Here is a 25,345-nt window from a genome sequence, read left to right as displayed (position 1 = left end):
ATTGAAAGGGTGTACCATACAAATTATGTAGACTTTTTTTGCCAATAAATAAAATAGAAAACTCAACATCCACCAGAACAAAACATACTCTATATGCTTATACTAGGAAAGCATATAAATTCAAGAAAAATACAGATCTCGACATGGTTCATTTCTATAATCTACAAATGGGACCAATTCTTGCAAGCCTATGTGAGATGATGAATGTAACAATAAAATCTTAGAAGCCCAATTGTTTGCAAATGTGTCATGTATACATGGAATCTGTGCATATGTAGAAGTATCTTAGTGAACACACTTTATGAAACTATGTAATTGGCCCAATACCTGGGCCCTTGAGAAGTATGGAATATTGCTTTCTAGGCTATATAGAATATCCATAGTCACACCACATAAATAAGTGCTATCATAGCTTCCATACAAGTTATCAATATTTTTCAACCCAAAATTCTTGTGATGAACAAAAAGAGAGTCGTACATAATTGCCAATAAATAAAATGGAAAACTCAACATCCAACACATCAGAATAGAATCTATTAATGCCAATGTTGGGAAAGCACATAAATTCAAACAAAATTCATCTTAAAACATTATTCATCACTATAATATACAAATGGAACCAAATCTTACCAACTTGGTTATCATCACTGAAGCCCAACTTAAAAGTTAATAAAGGGCACTTCTAAGCTTGTGAGCACATCATATCTCTAGCTAAGATTTTCAGTGCCAACACTAGACAATGGAAATTGGCTAGAAAATTATTCAACCTACTTTTTGAGATCAACAATGCTATTTCATAGCTGGAAATTGTCTGACTTAATAAATTCTATAAAATCTTTTAATTTTGTACTTTTCACAGAGCCCTTAGCCTTAATGGCTATCTCCACCCCCTTGTGGATAAAATCTGCAACCTTAATAAAGTCATCCTCAAGAAACCCATTGGTGGTTAATGTAGGAGTCCCTATGCATATACCACCAGGAACCATAACACTTTTATCACCTAAAAATGTATATCATCCCATGGAGAAAGGAAAATCAATGAATACCTTACATCTAAATATATAAATAAAACATTTATGTAACCTAGTACAAAATTCTTATTTAGTGTCATAGAAGCAACATCCAAAACATCCTCTACTCTTGCACCATCAATGCCTTATCCAAGCCCATTAATATATACCATGTTACATTCAACCAACTAAATCCAATAGAAATCAATATATAAGTAGGTTAAGTACTCCAGCATATGAACAGAGGATCCTTGCCAAGGGCCTCAAATCAACTAGAACTAGGTGATTTTCACTATCACCAGACACCAAATTGTAACCCAAATCCATTAGGCTCTTTGCATGGGCTCGACAATTTGCTACAACTTACTAAAACTATTTTACCTTTGATAAGAAACAAAATCCATTCAAAAAATAATTCACATGCATGAATTTTACAGAAGCTTAGACATGTGAGAGTGCTACACCTATACTTGATAAGCCTTCAACTCTGCAGTTACAACCTGTTTCAAACAAACAACCAATCCTCCTATGGTATGGTTATGCGGTCCTCCCTATAAAGCCACAAATTATTTCATGTATCTTTTAGAAACAAAATGACACAAAAAATCGATATATCCAATATTATGATATTAGTGAGCAGGAGAACAAAATGGATGATGGAGGAAAGGAAGGAGAACTCAGATTGACGTATAACCTAGAACAACTACATTGTTGATGGCTGTCTCTAGGTCGACCCCCAATACTGGTTCCTTCCTGAAGAATATCATGCCTCCCCAAGGACCTCGTAAAGACTAAAAATCACAATCCTCCAACCCAAAAATATTTCAGAATGAAAAATATCAAAAAGATAAAAATGAAAGGAAAAAAGTGAAACAATTAACAAACAATTCAAGGAACATAATGGGTTTCATGAAAGCTTTGATCTAGTAGTGATAAGAAACAAAAAGAACATAAAAAAAAATGAAAGCTAGAAACTGAATCAAAGAACATTTAAGAGAATCAAAAGGAAAACCTACACCTCTTAACTCTATAATCACTCCTCCTATGATGGGAATGGCATATTTGTTTCAATTCTTCATCGTTTCTTGAACATTAATGGGATTCTTTTTCTTCTACAAGGGGGGAATGGCATATATATATTGCATTAAGATAGATCCAAATAAATATCCATCTAATATAGTAATATTTTTAATCGAAACGGTGAAGTGTAGAGAAAATTAATAGCATCAACTCACCTTGTGCATTGTAGTTGTTATTACATCACAAAAATCAAATGGACTGGCCATTATAGAAGCAACGATGAGACCTCTTATGTGTTCCATGTCCATCATTAAGTATGCCCCAAATGTATTGGAAATCTTCCCAAACCACAAACTTTTTAGTACTAAAAATCATAAAAAATCCAATATTACATACTATAAGAACATATTAATAAAATCTACTAGAATAAACGTTGCTGGAAAGAGAAATTTTTGAAAGGATTGCCACTATAATATCTATATGAATACACAGCTTCAATACCTACCTCATGCGAGGTTAATCAATATCTCGGGGATATGCACTAGCACTAGCAATGATAAGCTTGATCCTAAAAGGGTGGCATTATTCTCAAGCATCTCATAGTCATTGAATCCTATAACCCAAGAAAACAAACCCAACCATTAACACTTTGAACACTTCCCTAAAATATTAGTTCAATATTTGTCAATCATGGAACTATTTCCCTCCTAATTATTATTAGACTGGAAATGTGAGCTCACCTGTGGACTCATCTAGATGATATGGCATTGATTCAAAGTAAATTGATGTAGCATATACTCAGTTTTTTTGCTGTCATGAATCCATGAGGCAGATGCCCTCCATGTGGTAAGTCCAAACCCTAAATGTTGCAAAGAAAATTTTCACATGTTACATGCCCAAATAAGAATGATAATCTTATCAAAGGATGTTCATAGTTTAGAACCATACACACCATAATGCGATGATGTGGTTGGAGGAGAGTTGTATAAACATGAAAGTTAGCTGGGGATCGAGATAATGGTTGAAAATTAACACCCCATGTATTGTTGTCAAGATGGAATGATTCTAGGCCCCTCTGCTAGCAAAGCCTCTCACTTTGGTCAATGAATTCATTGCCAACATATTATCTACATGGCATAAATCCCAACCCAACACAGTAGTGAATAAATATAGAAAAGTTTCAAACAACTGTATCCTTCATTGTGATAACAGATACTCATGCAACAACTACAGGTCTCTACACTATAACGTTGAACCCAGAAACCATTACACACATGTCAAACATTCAAACTAAAAAGTACAGGTCCAAAATCTAAGAGAAACTGAGTTTAACAAGAAAAAAATACAAAGTGGCAAGAAGAAACTCCCAAGCAGCTCAAACACAATGGCTCATTCATAATGGTCATTCCTTCTTTCATGTCCAAATGGCTCTAGAGGCAATCAAGGGCAATGATCTATGTTATTTGAGTGCTCTATCATCAAACAGCCCAACAAGGAAGCCTCCTTCCATGTACCCTATCCTCAAATAAGCGGAGAATAACACCCCATACCTCCTGAGAAAAATACAAATGAACACCAGCACGTGGTCTATTGTTTCCTCTTCACATTTGCATAGAGTACAAATTCCAGGACCCTTCCTTGCCCTGTTTTGTAGAACCTCTCACGTAAAAACATTATTCATTAGTGCCAACCACATAAAAATCATGGATTTCATTGAAGATTTAACTTTCCAAATCTTCCGCACCACTAAGCTACTACTACTGCTTCATCATCAAAGATAGCCTTTTACAACAAGCTAGTTGTCAATAGTCATATGGTAGGATCATTAGACCATACAACTTTCTTGCATGAAGAAGACATGGAGACAACTCTTTGCTCCTAAATGCAACCAATGTTGAGTTTAAAAGAAAAAAAATTGCTTAATTTTGTAGTGAGCAACAACAAAATATAAAGAATTTCCTTGTGACGGAGTTGCTAAGATGGAAGCTTCATCTACAAACATTTACCTATCAGGATGAAACAAACTAGATTTTTCAAATATAACCAAAAGAAGTTGAACAAGTTTAAATTTTGTTGCATATGTTGTATGGATAAGTGCTCTTACAACCACTGTAAGTTATAATTGTAAAATCAAGCTAGATATTCAAAACAAAAGGGCATTGGGAAACCAATACAGGGATCCGCAACAAGATCATAATATATTCTAAGTGAAAACCCAAGTAAAAATATTTGTGCAAAGTCATAAATTCAAAATTCATGTTAATTATCAAGTTGTATGATGTGGGTCCATAGATTTTCAAAGATAAATATTTCTTCATTACATGATCTATTAAAAGATTAGAAGTTACAGTTATGTGGGTAATATATTATATCATATGTCACTGTACATGGAGCAGTTAAAAATCATTCTACTGCCATAGACTGAAATGGAGTATAACCCTATTACAAGGCCTATGGTACAAAGTGCAACATCTAGTTTAATCACAGTAATATTCATTGGCTTGTAGCAATCTTCTTCTAGAAAGAAACTAAAAGGGTTTTATTACGCTTTGAATTTGAAATGCTTGTTAAAGGATCAAGTGGTGGCTGCAATGAACAACTCAAACTGGGTTATATCAGAACAAAATAATTTAGTATTTCCAAGAAAAAATAACATTACTGATGTATCTCTGAATTCCATGAAAACAAAACAATTTGATGTCTTCAAATGATGTTAGGAGATTAGTATAGAGGATCAAATTAAGTGATGTTATGGCCATACCATTATATCCATTGACGCTTCGAGCAAAGAGACTCAGCAACACCAAGAACATCAAGCGCCCTCCAAGCATTGGTCATCCGAGTCAATGTAGGCCTTGTGGTTTGTAGAGAGTCTTCTTGCTCTAACATTGGGCTCTTCAAACCAACTCTGCATAAGGTCATTAAAAATGTAAAAAATCAACAAGACACAAATTTGGTAGTAAATATGACCAAAATAAGAACTAGTTCGAATAATTTTTACAATCCTTCTTTTGAAACCAACATTCTAATCTCCTTAGCATTATGATTAGTTGTCACTGTTCTTCCCACGTCAGTGAACTCAAATCCACCTTGGCATCAATAGTGTAATTGCATAAAAGGAATGTCACTCTCATGCCAATAGGTCTTCTATGATGAATGTGCATGAACCTTGTACATAGACCTTTTTTCTCTTCTCTTAGCTACTCAAGGCTTATTTCCCTTTCAAAATATCAATAATTATTTTCCAAGAAAATATAAAATAAGAATAATATTTTACTATATTCTAAAACGTGAAGATGCTAAAATCATGCCACAAAGTGAAAGGAAATCAAATATCTTTCCTCAAACCACCAAATATATAAAGAAAACAATAATAATTATAAAAATAAAACTATATCTATCGATCTATGCATGAAATGAGTAAAGGGACTAAAAAAATCTGACCAAAACAAACAAAAAATTTCAAACTTGACAAAATCCTCTAAACAAGCAGCAAACAAACCACTAACATTTTCTAAGATATCAAAGCTAGACATCAACACATGTACCTGAATAAGCCCATTGTTGCTTTGCATTAGACTTCTTAAATTAGTTATTTATCATTTAATACTAGGACACGATACATGTGAAAATAAATAGGTCCTAGCTTCATCAATTCTGACTTCATTTCTAATCAAAGATCAAATCCAAAGGACACTAACTCATTACTCTAGGATCGTACTAAATTTAAATACACAAAATAACAGAAAATAAAGATATGATAAAAAATAGTCCTGCAAGATTGTATTGGTCAAATGTGACAGGGACACCAATAACTAAGACTAGAGAGTTTTATAGAATGTGGTAGTTACTAGTGTGTGAAATTAGTGGTATGGTGGAGAGACCTACCAAGAAGGGACGTTGGTCTCAGGAAAGTATAGTAGGGAGATCCATAGAGAATTTATCTAGAAGGAATATGAGAAGTGTTATCTTCAAGTTGGGTTATGTTATGGTAGAATTTTGTTGGTGATAAGTGGTAACAAAACACTTACATCAATAGGTAAAAAGTAAATTTGAGGCATGAGTTGGACTGACTCATGTTAACTCATCCCTTAATGGTCCTAAGGACATGTGGGGACCCGAACAACTGAGTACCTGAAAGACTTGAAAGCATGGTTGACAGATGATTGACAAGACTATACAAAAGAATGTCAGTCTCATGTCAATAGGTCTCCTATGATGAATGCGTAGAAACCTAGTACATAAACCATTTTTCTCTTCTCTTAGCTACCCATGGCTCATTTCCATTTCCAAACATCAATAATTATTTTCCAAGAAAATATAAAATAAGCATAGTAGTCTAAAAAGTCAGGGCACAAAGTGAAAGGAAATGAAAACAACTTTCTTCAAACCACAAAATATATAAAGAAAACAATAATAATTATAACACTAGATCTATGAATCTAAGAATGAAGTAATAACTAAGATAATTTAAGGGACTAACATAATATTTGACCAAAACATAACTCAAAACTCAATAAAATGCCCCAATCACAAGCAACATATAAACCATTAAAATTTTCCAAGATATCAGAGTTATACATCAAGGTAGTTTCATGTACTTGAATGGGCCCATTGATGCTTTGTGTTAGTCTTGTTAAATTAGTTATTTATCATTTAATACTAGTCAGACCGTATCTATGTGAAAGGAAATAGGTCCCAACCTCATCAAATCCAGCTTCGTTTCCTTTCATAGATAAGAAACAAACAATGTAATGATTAAATTATATGAAACATCAAAGTAATGTCATTGTAATGTTACCATGGAAAATTTTACGGTCTAATGTTCACCAAGTGGGCTACTTTTCCATGATTTTTCCACAAAAACGATTCACCAATTTCCAATTTTCATAAAAGACAATTCACCCAAATTTTAGAGTATAAAATTATTTTACCTTAAAAATCACCAACATTATATAGAGACTATATATAAAATCATTATAAATTTGAATAATTTTACAAATATATCAATAATTTTTTTATAGTTTGCATATTAGGGATTAGTGAGATTCGCCAATGTTTTTAAACTTCAAGAAAAATTTCCATCCTTAAAATTTTCCTTGAATGTTACAATGAAAAATACAAATATAGAACCTATTTTTACCTGAGTTTGACATATAATAAGCTTGCATGATCAATGGAACATGTATACCAAAATAAGAGTCCTAGGGTATTTCAATTTCCCAATTCTCATCTTGGTCCTCATTTTCTAAATTGTGAATATGATCTTCTCTAAATGAACTATCATTATGAGCCTCCAAAACATTACGTTCGATATAAAGTTTATTAGAGAAATTTGCTATATTGTTTTCTCCCCTTCTATCACAATCTGATCGCCAAAGAGTTAGCACTCGTTCATATGGAAAATTTTCAATGTCATACTTTGTTACATACAATCCTAAACATGTATCCACATGTTTATCAAGCTTGTTCCTCAAATTTGACTTCAAGAATGATAATACAGTAAACATTCTCTCATCTTCCACTGATCCCAAAATCATGGTTTGACACAAATCTGCTAATTTGAAATATTCTGATATGGTTTCTTGCAGGTATTGGCTATAACTTAAAGTAGTCCATAATCTTGTTATAACACCATTTTCACTAGGATTCTCCAAAAAAGGATATTGCTTCCACATTGTTTTAGCAAAGTGTCCACCTTGTTGATACAATTTTGAGGAATCTAAAATACCTTCAATTTGTTATCCATGTATGGATACTTTCTTGCAAAAATGGTTTACTAAACATTTTAATCTTTCTTGAAAATCGGCTTTTAAAGTTCTTTTACATTGAAAATTGTTCCAACATTGAGGGTATACCACACACATGACCTCCAACAATTCATCTCGAGGAAATCATTCTTTTATCTCTAATGATAGTGATCTTGCAATTTCTATCAAATTTTGTCTCACTGAAATCACAATATTATAAAATTCGCCTCTTGACATGGGGCAATCTTTGGTGATTTGTCCCATCTTACTAATATAATGAAAGGGAACCATATACCCATACACTGCGATACATAGTATCCATTTTTCATTAAACGTCAATTTTTTTTTCCAGTATTTTCTATATTGATGATCTTAGTCCAACTTTTAAACTTTGGACTAGTAAAAGAGTCTGGCATCATATACAAATTATCCAATGCAAGGCATGTTGACTTTATCACATTTGTGTATTCCGCAATATACATTGTGCGATTTTTGGGCAGGGCATTCCCCCAAGGCATGTTTTTGGGCTTAAAGCCCAAGTTTTGGTCAAATCTTTTTTAAAGCTCTGCGAATTGTGGGCACGGAGCGCAAAATTATGATAGAGTCACAGGGTTGTACACCATAATTTTTAATGTAATGTCAGCTTAATAAGACCTACCCATCATCCCTGGACCATGAGGTTATACAAATAGAGCGAAGCTCTAAGTGTATAGAAGGAAAAGAAGAGGATGAGAATTCTAAGTGATTGAGTACAAGTGTAAAGTGTGTTTTTGGGTCGTAGAGTAGGGGAAGGCTCTGCAACTGAGTGCGCAGGGGCCAAGTAGTTCGCAACTGAGTGCACGGACCCCTGCAGCTGAGTGCATAGGGCAGGTCGAGTCTGTAACTGTTGGAAGAATCAATAAAGAGAAGTTTACCATATTTTTGTGCATCTTTTCTTGTTTTAATATATGATTGGGTATAATTTGCAAGTATATTATTTATATGTTGCACGAACTTATTTGAATGTTTAGTATAACTAATTATAACATAAGACATCCAAGTGCACCAAGGTAATTAACTGGTATAGGAATATAAGTAAGATCTTGGGTAATAGCATAGAGCGCAGCTCTAGCAACGCAGAAGCTCCACAACCCTTGGTTAGGGTTGCACGAAGGCAGTGTATAAGGGCATGAGGAATAGGGAAGTGCGCAAAGTAACCTGCACGCAGGGACAAATCATGGGACTAGTCGAACCTCTCAGACATCTCAAGGGTTCAGAAACCTGGTTCTAGCACCCTCCCATACTACTTTGGGTGAGACCTCAATCCGCACTCCGTGGACTGTTGCCGAAAGGGCCAATAGTATAGGGATTTGTTTGGCTAATTAAATTTGAACCTAGGTCAAGTCCCAACAAGCCAAAAAATGGTTCCGTTGCTGGGATTGGGATCTGCATAGAGATTTCTGATGTTGTATCATTGGAATCCAACAAAGAAAGGAATTAAAGATTGGTTAGATAGGAAGATTCATGAATTCATGGTGCAGGAAAACATGAATCCGCGACTATCAAAGGAAGAGTGTTTAGACTGCTACTTATATATAGACATCCATGAAATTTTCTTCGCATCCTTCCCCATTGATTTATACAAGTGGATAGCAAAGTTAGTAGATAGCCAAGGAAGGTGTAAACTCAGCAGACCTATTGTGTGGACTCTAGAATTGGTGCATAGACTGGAAGTATCAGAAGATAAGATCGTGCATGTTGTTGATCACTGGATTGATCGAATCATAGGAGGATTCATCACTGAATTAATGGTAGATACTTTAGTCAATTATAGCGAGGTAGAATGACACTTCCACAAAGGATCGCGAGGTAAGTATGTTACGTCTTTGAACACTTAGATTAAAATGGTACTATGTGAAAAATGGGTTATGCGAATAAATTGATGTTTGGGGCTACGCGAAGTGGGAGAATCTACAGAAATGAAGGTAGCAAAAAAATAGAAACTAGCCCCTTGATTTCCCCTCCACGAGGGGGCGAGGAAGAGCTCGCAAAGGTCTCACCAAGAAGTGCGATCAATTTGATAAGGTAGAGAATTCCGCGCATACCACCCCCACCCACAGCATCGCCAGTTTCACTGTCTTCATCCTCGTCTTCGCCCATACCACCTCCGCCACCACCACGTAGTAGTATGGCAAGCGCAATAAAGCTACTAGTGTTCAAGGGAGTAGGGAATGAAGATCCGAACCAATTTTGGTTTGTGATAAAAGCTGTATGGGAAGCACAGGGAGTCACAGATGACAATATAAAGAAGGCAACTTTGGTAAGCGCTCTACAGGATCACGTGCTGACCTGGTACATTAAGCATTCCAATGAAAATCTGAATGCAGGGATCACTGATATCCAAGATGCGCTAAAAAAAGAATTTGACAGGCCAAAGTTAGAGGCACAATCGATCATTGGGTTCAAGGAAATCATAATGTTACCAGGCAAGGCCCTGTGGGACTTGGATCAAAGACTGAAGTGCACAATTCATGAAGCGAAAATGACGTTAACAGATGGGAAACATCACGAATGGTTTGTAGCATTGTTAACGCCGCATCTACAGAACGTACTGTCACAACAGAGGCTAAGAACTCGGGATGAGGCCTTGGAGGTCGCGATAAGATTGCACGAGACCCCGATACAAGATCCCAACCTGGGAGTTCAGCAGATTCACATGTATTTGAAAAACTCATGCCTTGATATGGAGAGTTTGAAACAAGACAGGACAACCCGCCCAGAGATGCACGATGAGGTATGGTGTGTAAAATGCAAGGGCCAGGGGCACGACAACGAACACTGCCCGGTTTTCACGAATCACCTTGTGGGAGGAGGGCTAATGCCACTAATACTGGAGGCAAAAGCAAGACCAAGTGCGGTGCTTGCCCTATGGTGCATGATTTGTTAGATAGGAGGAAAGCATGCTACAGATAACTACCATCTATTACATAAGTATAAGCAGAATTCACAGCAGTTCTTCTATAATTTCTATAGGTCAATGGGACATGATGAGTGCACCTGTAGAAGTTATGAGTTGATGATGGATTGAACTCCTACCTACAGAGTTCAGGCCGAAACATGGCCCCTCGATCAAAACACAGGAATGGCATGCATTGATTTCAGGGGCGAGGATGAGGCCGAGGTGGAGGGGGACCAGGAAGAGGTCACAGACAACTGATATGTTACAATTGCCAAGGGCCAAGACATTATGCCCACGATTGTATGAATCCAATGCGACCATCGTGCTTGTATTGTATGTTGTTTGATCATTAGATGAAGGATTGTCCCACATTGATAGCGAGGTTTCATGATAAAGGAGCACTCCAACCTCCCCTGACTCAGAACCTGCAAATGATGAGGTCTAAGCCGTGAGAGGAAGACCCTAGTGTAAATATCGTGCTCCAGAGTGGAATTACAACATGGGATGACAAAGGAAAGTAGCCTGAAGAAAGTACATGGGTTCACAAGGCTCCAATGAAGGAACCATAATTTCATTTGGAGCGTGCTAAGGATACCTTCATGGAAACTAAGAGGAGCTTCGCCGATGCCTCCACTTCAGGAAGTAAAGACAGAATCAAGCCGAAAATGGACCCATCAATGCTCACTATGTTCTTGGAGACATGCATGAAGCTACTGCATGACAACAAGGTTGTAAAGGGTCTGCAAGAACTCATAACTAAATGTGTTGGGACCGTGCCAAGAGAGCCACATGTCGTTTGCAAGCTCGGGAAGTACACAATGAGAACAGGAAGGGAGATGATATTGATCGTGAATATTGGGGAATATGAGATGGACCAAGTGACTTTGGATCTAGGATCAGACGTGAACATCTTGCCAAAGTAGATATGGGAGCACATGGGCAGGCCTTCACTGCAATTGTCTCCTATCCAACTGCGAATGGTGAACCAACAAAATATCCTACCTATGGGGAGATTGTAGGGAATCACATTAGATATCAAAGGAGCAAGTGCGCTAGCAGATTTCAAAGTAATAAAAATTCTTGATGACAACAATCCCTACCCCGTGCTATTGGGAATAGATTGGGCCACTGACATGAATGGAGTGATAAATCTAAGCGCAAGGTGATCTTTTATAAAAATTCATTATACATAGTGGTACCTTTAGACCCTGTAGAAGGATCATGCTACACGGAGCCAGTTCGCGACTACGACAGCGATGACGATCTAGACTACATCTACAAGATAACTGCATGGGTACAAGACTGGGTAAATCCAACCGTAGATGGTCGAATCTCATGGGAGCACGAAATCTCCTACACATCAAATTTTGATGAGGAGATAGAACGATGGCAGAACCGATTACACGAGGTAACCATGCTCAACTATAACATGATGATGAGGTCACTGCGTTGTGTAGTAATAGAGGTAAGAGTTCTGCCTATGTATGATGGGTTAAGCGTGGTGGATGACTTCTTGAACAAATTTGAAAGAGAGCTACTGGAACAGTAGCGCTTCGACACTCTGAAATAGGTACTGCGAGCTACATCTACAAGGTGGTGGGGTACGCACTGAAGAAGTTTTGAGGACTGGTGCAAATGCAGAAGGATGATGTGCATGCAGTTTGGGAAGCCTCAGATGCGGTTAAAAGACAAGTATGATGAATGGGATGATCCATGTGAACACCTCGTAAAATGGACAAATATCTATGGGTATATAGATACCAAGCTCCGCCATGGCATGAAAAAATGGGATATTTTGCATGAGGGATTCCTGTTAACCTTCACATTTGAGGATCATTGGTGGGATATTGTTGATGATGTGCTACAAGTACTAAAAGTAGCTATCTTTAAAATACCCTAGGAAAAAATGAAAGTGCTTCAGCCTGAATGGGCAACCCAGTTGAGCTGCGCGATGGAGCGTTACAACGTAAATATTGAAGAAGATGACGAAGACCACGAAAAGTTAACATTCCAGAAACTGAAGGCTATCACAAGGTTCAAGGGCCATTGGTTGAAGACACTGACATAACTGCACCGGTAAAGACAAAGTAGGTAAAAATTGGTACAGAGGCCAAACCAAAGTATGTAATGCTCGGCGACTACTGGGATGATGCCATGGTGGATAAGGTCGCTGAGTTACTCTGTGAGTACCAAGACTTATTCACGACCAAGATCACGAACTTAAAGGGGATCGTTGGCAATTTAGGGATGATGAAGATCACCATAAAGCCCAGCGCGAAGCCAGTTAAGCAGAGGCCTTACCGCTTGAATCTGAAGTACAAGGAAAAGGTCTACGTAGAACTAGACAAAATGCTCGCAGCTGGAATCATTGACCCAGTGGAAGAATCCGAATGGGTAAGCCCTATGGTAGTGCAGGAGAAGAAGTAGAAGGGAAAGATAAGAATATGTGTGGACCTCAGGAAATTGAATGATGCCTGTGTGCACAACCCATTCCCGACTCCGTTTACAGATGAAGTATTAGAAAATGTCGGTGGGCAAGAAGCATATTCTTTTACTGATGGGTTTTCAGGGTACCACTAGATCAAAATCGTGTCAGAAGACAGGAGAAAGACCACCTTCGCAACTGAGTGGGTCTGCTTTCAATACAACGTTATGCCATTTGGATTGAAGAATGCGCCAACCATATTTTCACACATAGTTGTTGCAACATTTAAAGAGTATATCCAAAAATTATTGGTGGTATATCTGGATGATTGGACTGTATTTGGATTGGTTAAGCACCATGCAGTGAGCTTACGCTTGATGCTGGATACTTTCCGACGACACCAAATCGTGCTGAACCTCAAAAAGTGTATGTTCCTTGTTCCTTCTAGGAACATGTTGGGACATGTGGTCTATAAACAGGGACTAATGGTAGACCCCACGAAGATTGCAGTAATTCTAAATTTGGAAGCACCGTGAAGTGTTAAACAAATTGCACACTACCCTGGGACATATGGGCTACTACAGGAAGTTCATCAAAAGCTATGCCCAGATCACTGTGCCAATGGACAAGCTGTTGAAAAGGGATGTCATGTTCTACTGGAATGATGATTGCATGAAGAGCCTGGATGTACTAAAAGAGAAATTAGCCTCCTAGTCTTCCCAAAATGGGATGTGGAGTTTCATGTCCATGTTGATGCGTCATGTATAGTGCTAGGAGTGGTGCTAACACAAGAAGGTGGAGAGGGCTTCGATCACCCTATCATGTTCACAAGTCGCAGTTTGTCTAAAGAATAAAATAACTATTCCACAACCAAAAGCGAGAGGTTGGCTATGGTGTACGCGCTCCAAAAATACCAACACTATTTGCTAAGGGACATTTCAAGATGTATACAGACCATTCGGTGCTAAAATACTTGGTCATAAAGCTTTTGTTGGGGGGGTGCATATGCAGGTGCCTCCTATTGTTCCAAGAATATGACTTTGAGGTCGTGTTGAAGCTTGGACACCTGAACTCACGACCAGATCACTTGTCACGTATTGAGATGGGAGAGGAACCTACTAGTTTGGAGGGAGGATTACTTGACGCATAGCTCTTTTCTGTGCGTGTAGCGGATGGACACTTTGAAGATATAATCCACTTTTTGATAACGGGAATCGCACCGAAGGAATATTTTTTCCAGCGTAAGAAGGAACTGGTGGTGCGCGTGGCACCTATACAAAATGGGAAATGATGAGATACTATGAAGGTATGTACTTGAATTTGAATGAAGTCAGATCCTTGTGGAAGCGCATGGGGGTGCTATAGGAGGACACTATGCAAGATGAGTGACCGCACAAAAGATTCTTAGTGTAGGGTTGTGGTGCCCAAATCTTCATCAAGATTCAAAAGCACACTATAAGGCCTATGATATATGTCAAAGGACAGGTAAACCATCGTGGAGGAACAAGATGCCTTTGAATCCACAAATAACTTTGCAACCCTTCAGAAAGTGGGCAATTGACTTTGTAGGACCTATCAAACCTTAGGGAAAACTGGGTGCGTGATACATGATCACCGTGACAGAGTACCTAACTCATTGGGCGGAAGCGCGCCTGATCAAGGACTGCACAGCCGCCATGGCTGTGAAGTTTATTTTTTAGCACGTGTTGACTCAATTTGGCTATCCGAAAACCTTAATGAGTGACTCCGGTATACATTTCTTGAATGAAACCATCAGCGTGCTAATAGAAGAGTTCCAGGTGTATTATCAGAAAAGCACAAAGTATCACCCACAAGCCAATGGGACAGTAGAAGCATTCAACAAAATACTGGAGATTGCACTAGCCAAAGTCTGCAACACGCAGTGGAGCAATTAGGACTTGCACATACCTACAATACTATGGGCTTATAGGACAACGTGTAAGAAACTGACGGGACATACACCTTTCCGGTTGGTTTATGGTGTGGAATTTGTCATGCCAATGGAGTGTATTGTACCTACTCTGTGCATAGTAGCGCTCACAGGTATGATGGACCGCGAAGCCCTGGAAGAAAGGCTCACATAGTTGGAAGAAGTTAAGGACGAACGGTTCCTAGCTATCTTTCATCAGCGGGTACAAAAGAAGTGTGAGAAGGCCTGGCACGATCACCATATTAAGTCATGCACCTTCAAAGTAACTAATTTAGTGCTGCTATATGATAGTAAGTTTGATAAATTCCTAGGAAAGTTTAGAATTCATTCACTGGGACCATATGTTATTAATGAGGTCACAGACGGAGGTGTGGTACAACTATTCAAACTAAATGGAGAGCCTTTCCCAGGCAACTTGAATGGCAGCCGATTAAAGCCCTACATGGGTGGCCTGACTATCTGACTAGCTGACAAAAGCACAGTCTTCGCACTCCAAGGATCCAGAAGAGGGTGTGGAACTATAAACAAATGCAGTCGATATAAGCACAGATGTATAGAAGAACTTCTGACACCATGGTCTTGGAACAACGCATGTAGCAAATCCAGCAGGTAGCAACTTAGTGTGCTGCCAACCTTGCAGCAATTTGAGCAGAGTTGGAAGGACTCCACGAGAAGATCTCTGTGTCGACAGAGTGGCTCAAGGGCGAGTTACAATATTTGTGTTGGGGGCCTGTTGGGCATGGAATCCCCCCAAGGTATGTTTTGGGGCTTAAAGCCCAAGTTTTGGCCAAATATTTTTGTAAAAGCTCCGCGAATTGTGGGTGCGGAGCACGAAATTATGATAGAGTCACAAGGTTGTCTACCCTTGTTTTGTAATGTAATGTTGACTTAATAAGACCTACCCATGGTCCACAAACCATGGAATTGTATAAATAGAGTGAAGCTCTAAGTGTAGAGAAGGAAAAGAAGAGGATGAGAAGTCTAAGTGATTGAGTAAAAGTGTAAAGTGTATCTTTGGGTCGTAGAGTAGGGGAAGGCTCTGCCGCTGAGTGCATAGAGGCCAACTAGTCCGCAGTTCGCGGACCCCTGTAGCTGAGTGAGCAGGGCAGATTGAGTCTGTAACTCTTGGAAGAATCAATAAAGAGAAGTTTACCATATTTTTGTGCATCTTTTCTTGTTTTAATATATGACTGGGTATAATTTGAAATTATACTGTTTATATGCTGTGTGAACTTATTTGAATATTTTGTATAACTAATTATAACATAAGACATCCAAGTATGCAAAGGTAATTAACTGGTATAGGAAGATAAGTAAGATCTCGGGTGATAGCGCAGAGCGCGGAAGCTCCATAACCCCTGGTTGGGGTTGCGCGAAGGCAGTGTATCATGGTGTAAGGAACAGGGAAGTGTGCAAAGTAACCGACATGCAGCGACAAACAATGGAACAATTAAAACCTCTCAGCCATCTCAAGGGTGTGGAAACCTAGTTCTAGAACCCTCCCATACTACTTCAGGTGAGACCTCAGTCAGTGCTTCATGGACTGTTGCCGAAAGGGCTAGTAATATAGGGATTTGTTTGGCTAATTAACTCCGAACCTGGGTCAGGCCCCAACAAGCCAACAATTATTGTGAGACATTTTCATGAGGACATTCATTTCATGTAGCATAGGAAGAATTCCAGCCAATGTCAATAATGTATCTATATTAGTTAGTCGAGAAAGAAGATCTTGAGCTTCATCTACATTGTAGTGATTTTCATACATCAACCCTACCAAAGATTTGAACTCACTAAATAGTCTTTGATTTGGTCCATCTAATGAGATCCATCTTTTATCAACACCTTTTAGTAGTTCTTTTCCATCCAAAACACCATCTGCAAATTGTTGAAAATCTAAATATTGTTTGGGACTACGAGAAAATTATGCACGAGTCTCATGTACAAGATCTTCAACTTTTGAAACTGATGGAAACTTTCTTACTATTTTAAATGCAAGATTCATCATATGAGCCATACAATGAATATTAAGCATATATGGTGAAGTTGATATTTGTATCCTAACACAAAGGCCATTCCTTTGTCCTTGCATTACCGATGCTCCATCTGCTCCAATACATACCAAATTGTTTACAATCATTAAATGATCCATACCACTTTCCTTCAAACCATTAAGAACAAGTTCATAGATATTTTCAGCTATAGATGTCTCTCTCATCTTTTTAATCCCAAGTAGATAGGAATGCCTAATATGGTCATTAACCATATAAATTCTCATGCAAAACCATGAAGTATTATCTATAGTCGTAACCTCATACAAAGACAATGAAAAAAACCTAGCATTTGCAATATTCTCTTTCAAATCATCCTTTTCTACTTGAGCTAGATATCTTGTCCATTCCCAACCACTGGTTATAGATCAATGAGAAGATGGAAAGTTTGACACTTGAAGAAAAGATAGAAATTTCATTTGATATGGATAATTTGTCACAGGACAACCTTTAGATAAGATGTGAAATACAATGCTCAATTGTATCGTCTTAGATAACAAACTTCTTTCCATCATCTTTTCAAAGAGAGATATGATTGTTCCTCCACTTGCCTCAAGTTTCCTCTTACTTATTAAATATTTTTTATATTCTTCTGCATATTCAATATGTCGACATTCCAAAGAAGACTTCCATCTAACAATAGATTTCTCTTTACCATTTACGTTTTTCTTTTCATACACCTTTCCTGCATGCTTTTGTACTGTATCTAGCTTCATCTAAAATTTCACTACCTTTTGTGTTTTCCAACTACACGCATTACGTCTAACTTGTCAGAAAACCTCGTTCTCATTTGTAGGAGGTATTTCTTCAATAAACGGAAAACTTAAGACCCAATTTTCTTGGAATTGTCTCCCTATGCCACTGGCCTCTTCCTTTTTTGCGAATGGATTGTGTCAGCTTCCAAGGAAAAATATTTAACATTTTCATCACCAATTTATGTTGAAACTACATTTATCTCAGCTTGATCACTTGAGGAACCTATTATTTCATCCGTTGTATGGATATCAAATGAATTTCCACAAGAGTAAACCTCTCTCAGAGTAACAAATTGTTCAAAGTATCTTGAATAATGAAGAGAATGTGTATTTTTGGATGGAGCCTTTTGAAAGTATGATAATACATCCATTTTCCTTGATGGTTTATTCCCACGATTATCTTTTAACATCTTACTGAGTATTCCACAAGTAAAATTTCAAATCGATTTGCAAACATGCATCAAAAGTTTCCAAGAGTTGAGATATGCTTCATATAAATTCACTTGTTCATAGAAAATAGAATTGTACTTTGCAAAAGAATTGTTGAGTCAACATTGAAAGAACATATATCAGAAATTGAATTTTGAGGCAAAATGGAATTTCAAAAAAATTATTTAACAATGATAATGGGAAACTATTAACTTTTAAGACATAAAATATAATAATTCATTTGTATAACATTGAAACAACATCATCCTTGTAGGTCTATCTTAGTCCTTTCGGTTTACTAGTTTGGGTTGGGTCGATATCCATGTTAAATATCTATAGGTGGGCTTTGAATCATTCCCATTCCATGCAGTTAGTTTTTTGGACAAATTCTATTAGAAAAATTAGTGAATCTTTGAATTCTGTGCAGAAAATAGGATATTAATCCTCATGGATTTGAATGTAGGCATGATCTAGCATGAAATCCATTGTTAAATGAGTAAATTTCATATGGATTTGTTGTAGAATTACCTTATTGTTTTACATTTGTGTAGCCATCTATCATGCTAAGAAGTGGGTTAATCAATGAAATTTTCATGTGTTAAATGGGAATTCTATGTGAACATTTGTAATTCCATCTGTAGTTTTCATCACGAATCCCATCTCTTTAATAGTGCTAACACTTTTATTGGTTCTTACTAGATTAACACACTTCCCTCTATCTCGATGATTTGGTGTTTCTCAGGGCCACAGTGAGTGGGGTCTGTCACACAGCTTTCGCTCCCTTAATCTAGATATATAAGAGTAGGGATGGACGGATGTGAATGTCAAACGAAAATTTTGTTGTACATGTACTTGTCTTTGTTTTTGGATGTGAAGAATAATTTTATTTATATATAATACCATAGCATCCATTTCAATATATGAGCAGGGATAAGATATTGTCTCTGCGTATATTTTGTCGTTATGAGATGGGCATTTGTGTATGTGGATGTTTTTGGATGTGAAGAATAATTTTATTTATATCTCATTGCAGCTATTTCAACTATGGCTCGACATTACAAAATGCATGTAGGAAGGAAGAAGTGATGTCATGTATAATATCCCCAAGTCATTAGCAACATGAGAATCACTTTGGTAAACATTGAAAATTAAATTTTGAAATGTGAGAATGGGGGTTAGCACAGTACGTCTCTAGAGAATTCAATTATATTTCTTTCATTATCAGTGAGATGATAGATGTTGGACTATATAGTGTCGAATTCATCTTCAACACATCTTCGTGATGTTGTGAAAATGGCAGAATAGGGATTTCTTAGGGAGAGTGCAGGGTCCGTGCTCAAATATATATGTGTACAGGATTTTGCTTGTTAGATCCATTTTGGGCAAAGGCAGATGACACCGTGCTATGCCATATGTTGTTTGGGATAGGATGGGATTCCCACTGCAACATTGTGGAATCATGTCATGTTTGAAGATATGACACAGGAACAAGCCAAGTGAAACGGAACTTGACAACTTTTGGATATGACACACATTTCATTTTGGAGGAGAGGTGGAAGAAAGGTTGATTGATTATGATAACAATGTGAAGTTCATTTTGATTGGTAAGGATATAGATTCCATGCTTATGGCTCTATTTTTAAGAAAGAAATAAACACAACGTGTTTTCCTTCTTATTTATTAGTTATCCGAGTAATGGAATTTACAATGCTTGCAACCTCCAATGGTTGTTGCTGTTACAATAGTTAAAATGGAAACATGACCAAGTCCTCTTTATCTCGCAAGTCCCATTGGTCTAAGTCTTGGTTGCAGCCACATTCACTGTACAAACTAGTTGTCAATGGCTCCTCTTAAAACTAGGAATTATGATTACCTTGTTTCTGCATTTTCTCTACTCCACACACACACACACACACACACACATATATATATATATCTATATCTATATCTATATATCTATATCTATATATATATATATATATATATATATATATATATATATATATATATATATATATATATATATATATAGTAGGATTGGTGGACTCATTTTAGGCAGAAGGCAGATGACACTTTAAAAATCATCCAAACACGATGTGAAAATAGTAATGAGAATTTGCAACTTTGGTCTTTCCCCTTATTTCAAGGTAAGGTAGCAAAATCTATTACGACATTGGATTTTTGGTTTCTGATGCATGAAATATTGTTGAGCCAAATATTTGCAAAACTATTCTCTTCTCTTCCACACTTTTGGGCTTAATGATTAAAAAGAAGAAAGTGCTTCACTTGACCCATGTTGGCTCCAAAAAATATATTTCACAAATCTAATGATAGACAATATATCCAGCTATGAAAGTCTCCATTCTAAATTCGATTTTGATGGTTCAAAAAAATATATTTCAGGCTTTAAAAATCACAAATCCAATGACAGACAATATGTCCACATGTGAAATCCTCCATTCTAAATATGATTTTCATGGGTCAAAAAATAGATATTTCACGCTGTAAAACAATAAATTCAATGACGGACAATATGCCCACTAGTTAAAAGTATCACCACACAACAAATCCAATGATAGAAAATATGTCCACCTATGAAAGTCTCCATTCAAAATATGATTTTCATGGGTCAAAAAAAGATATTTGACGCTGTAAAAACCACGAATTCAATGATAGACAATATTCCCACTTGTGAAAGTATCACCACAAATCCAATGACAAATAATATGTCCACTTGCGAAAGTCTCCATTCTAAATTCCATTTTGATGGTTCTTCAAGAGGTTTCCTTAGCCTGTGTTGCTATAGGGAATATAGGCTAACTTGCCAAGAATTATGTCAACATTGTGGAATCTAAGAAGGAGCTAAAGCATCCATAAATTTGAATGCAGAAGTGTAGACTTGGAAGGGGACTCAAAACTCAACTACAATCAATAAAGGAATCAACAACCTTCAATGAATCATTGGAGGTTGGAGTCCATTGTCATAAATGAAAAGGGAGGCTTCCCTCATCCCCAATTTGGAACTCAAACACGCAAGGAGTAGGAAGGATGGGTGCAACAAGATATCCAAATATGTGGAGCATCCTCCAGGGGGGTATAAAATGACAAACTTCACTTCCAGAATGATGCATACAAGAATAATGTGGGAGGATAAAGGATCTTTAATGATGGGAATTCAAGCCATCAATCCACCTTGCCACAAAATGAATAATTGGGAAGGATCCATCCATCATGGCACTTAAAAATTGCCTCAGAGGTGTGGAAACCGCTTGATCAAATTAACCATCAATGGAGAAAGAAATCTAGTTTCAAGTACGACGAATGAGGTTAATGTTAAGTCCATGACAAGGAGATATTTAAGATGCATGCCTCACTATCTCCAACGGTCTACACAAATTCATAAACTTGTGTTTTATTTTTATGGATCTCTACTCGTGTTCTCTCTCTCTCTCTCTCTCTATTGTTTTAAGTCCATGACAAGGCGATAGATGCGATGCATGCCTCATTAACTCAAACGGTCTACACAAATTCCTAAGCTTATGTTTTCAGTTTATGGAACTCTACTCGCATTATCTCTCTCTCTCTCTCTCTCTCTCTCTCTCTCTCTCTCTCTCTCTCTCTCTCGTAATGTTGTCTATCTTTGTCCCTATTTGAGCCTCTCCCTACCATGGAAGATCCCCTCTAGGTTTATTTAGTGCATTAGAAAAACATTGAGTTTTCCTCCTTGTTTGACTGAGGTTATTTTTGTGATAGCTATCATGGAGGATCCTATCTAGGTTTTTTGTGTATGATTGAATCTTCCTCTTCCCCCAAGCATCCACCACATCTATGTGGCCCTTGGAAGCATCCCTTCCTTATTCCTACCTAACATAGAATTATGTTATTCGCTGCCAACAAACATGACATTGCTACTTCTAGACATAGTTTTGGGAACTATACCATCTTCTTGGGGTTGGGGAGGAGTTTCGGGAGCTATACCATCTCCTTGGGGTTGTGGATGAGCTTTGGAGCTATACCTTCTGCTTGGGATTGTCATTCGACATGACCCAATCTTAATTAGAGTGTTGGGTCTCCTTCCTTTGTTGGGGGTATTGTCCTTTTTCTTTGGCGTTCCAACCACTTATGTATTATCCACTTTTCAAAAATCACTTTTCCCTCTCTGAGTTCGACGATGTTCATGATTTTGATTTCAAAGGTATCGAGCATTGCTCCAACACTTTTCATTTTAGGTTTTTAACCCAAAAGGTTGATCCTTCCCCTTCCAAAATTGGCCAGTAGTCTTTCACGCTATTCCAATTTTATGTTATCGTAATCTTGGTCATCCTACTCAATTATTCAAGGTTCTTCCAAATCTAACAAGGGTAGAAATCGCTCGCAAGAGTCCCCTCCCACATACAGAGCCATTATGCCCCGGAGTCTAGAGGTAGTTCCCAATGAGTTCCAAAATGTCAGTCACCATTTATGGTTAGCATGTACATGTATGAGGATGGCATGGTAGTGATGCCCTTCATATCAATCGCTCTCTCAATATCACTTGACATCATGGATTCCTTGACATGTGTTTGTTGGTGACCTCAAAACATGCCTTCATGTTGGGTGAAATGACTTGACATGTGTTGGTTGGTGAGCTCAAGGCGTGCCTTCATGTTTGGTGAATTGACTTGACATGGGTTGGTTGTTGATCTTGTGAATAGACTTGGCATGTGTTTGCCTTCATGTTAAGTGAATTGAATTGTGTTGTAACAGCTACAACCACCCTCCAAAATTTTTCCTTAGCCTATTTTTGAGCCTCCCTACCTACCAACCTTTCACAGCACCTTGTCTTTCTTCATCAAGTACACGATCTTTAGTGTTTTTCATGCACAAAGGCAGTCTATCGATCACAACTTGATCCACTTCCCTCGCAGGCTGTTCACCCGGACTTGGTCCAGCTGTAGGCTGAGAAGCTTCCCCAAGAAATTGCGTATTTTTGGAGGGAAACCAGCCTTCCCTCCAGAAACTGCGCAATTATGTCTGGTAGCCTGTTGGGCTCTATAATTGTGCAATTTTTCCAACCAACACTCCGAGCTGAAATTGTGAAAATTTCCCCAGAAGGGCTGCTCAGCCTAGAATTTGTGCAAATCTGGGCAGAAATTAGCTGCTCTACCCAGAAATTTCACAAACCTCCTAGGTAGTTAGCCCAGCTCCTAGCCAAGAATGCACATTTTTCTCAAGTAGTTGAGTAGTTGTATGCGTGAGCAGTCTGATTGACGAGTTCCACCCGGCACCAAGGAAACTTGACTTGCATGCATGCATGACTTATTCTTCCCGGAATAGTAAAAGGAAACATGTAAAATGAATCTCATGATTCAGGGAGCTATTTTTAGTAGTTGAAGGTTACATTCAAAGTTGTTTTGGAAATTTCCCTCCAAGTGTCACTTTTTCCTAGATTTTTGGCATGCACATCATGAACCCAAGCTTATTCATTCAACGCATCAGAGCTCATTCTTTCACATCGATCTTGGATCTCTCACATCCCACAACACATCCAGGAGTCTTGACACATCCGGCTCAGCTATTCATGGGTAAGTGGCCTCAACTTGTCTCTTTTAGCATTTCTGTCACTTTTTGTGTATTCACTTGTGTGAGTGCCATTTGCTTGATATATTTGAAAATTTTCTATTATTTACATATATACTAGATTTTCGTAGCTTTGTTTCAATTTTTGTTGCTATCTCATTGTTGTCACCTGGATGAAACTGTTTTGCACAAACGTTCACCAAACTGGCAAACTGCTTCACCCACATGCATGTTGATCTGTTTGCTAAATCTTGCATTCATGTTTTTCATGCACCAAACACTTCTACTTTCACTTAGTGTCCTTATGCATTCAATGTCTTATTTTCTTTCAATTGCCTCTGAGCGAGTCGGGCCAACCTTGGCCAGAACTCTGCCTTCACTTAGACTACATTTCGCAATCCAGGGAAGGAAGGCTTTGCCTTCCTCTCTAGAAAATCACATTTTTTCGTAGCACTAGCCTCTAGGACTATTTTGTGCATTTCTGGAGGATAGCAAATACTAACCCAGGAAATTGTGCAATTCAGTCCCTAGGCCTGTAGTCCTTCCCAGCTGGAATTGTGTATTGTGCAATCCTAGCAACCAGTAGCCAGTCTCGATTGTGCATTGCACAAATCAAGCAGCCAGTCCTGCCTCCCAAATAGACCAGACTACCTTTTGCACTGTTACGGTAGCGAGTCACCCAACCTCCCAGAAGAAATTGTATAATATGTCCCATCAGTTTCCTAGGTATTTGATGTATCATTCCTCAGAATTTTCTTTGTTTTAGTTGAAATATTTCTTACCATGCATGTTGCTTGTCTCTAGATATTTCAAGTGTTCATCTGTCTCGATGAATTCCAAGAGAACAGGATCTCAGGACACTGATGGAAATGTAGATGGAGTAGCAGTTGAGAAAATGTCCTCTAGTCTACCGATATACAAATATACAAAGCTATATCTAGACAAGGACATCAAACTGAAGTGGCAAGAGGTCAATGAACCATTTGTCGGCACTTTTGGGAACACCTTGAAGAGCGTCAGGTGTACATGAACATTCACAAGTCCAACTTATACCAGATTTCATGTAAATATCCCATGTTCCCATGTGTGGACATGATACACTAGATCATCTATCACACTGATCCTCAAACGATGACCTTGAGTAGTGTCAGTGGGATGAAGCTTGCAACCTTCTGGGAATAGGATTATGATGATATGTATCAGATGTTAAAGCCCGTGACTATCATGGAGACTCCATTCAGCTTACCCAACAACAGTGCTAACTCCAGAGACATTTTGAAGGATTGGGTAAAGGAGGCAACTCGTTTAAGGATGACACCCAACCAGGTCTACAAGACAAAGATACTGAGGAAGGTGTACCAATACTTGATCATATTTTCTTGTCAACTGTATGGCCAAGCAAGCACAGAAACCTTCCCACAAAGTTGGGTGGTTGCATTGGACCAATTGGCTAGAGAAGG

Source organism: Pinus tabuliformis, chromosome Q (assembly GCF_031772625.1).
Source record: "Pinus tabuliformis cultivar Carrire ecotype Pingquan chromosome Q, CPIR1, whole genome shotgun sequence".
NCBI lineage: Eukaryota > Viridiplantae > Streptophyta > Pinopsida > Pinales > Pinaceae > Pinus > Pinus tabuliformis.
This window is presented reverse-complemented; position numbering follows the sequence as displayed.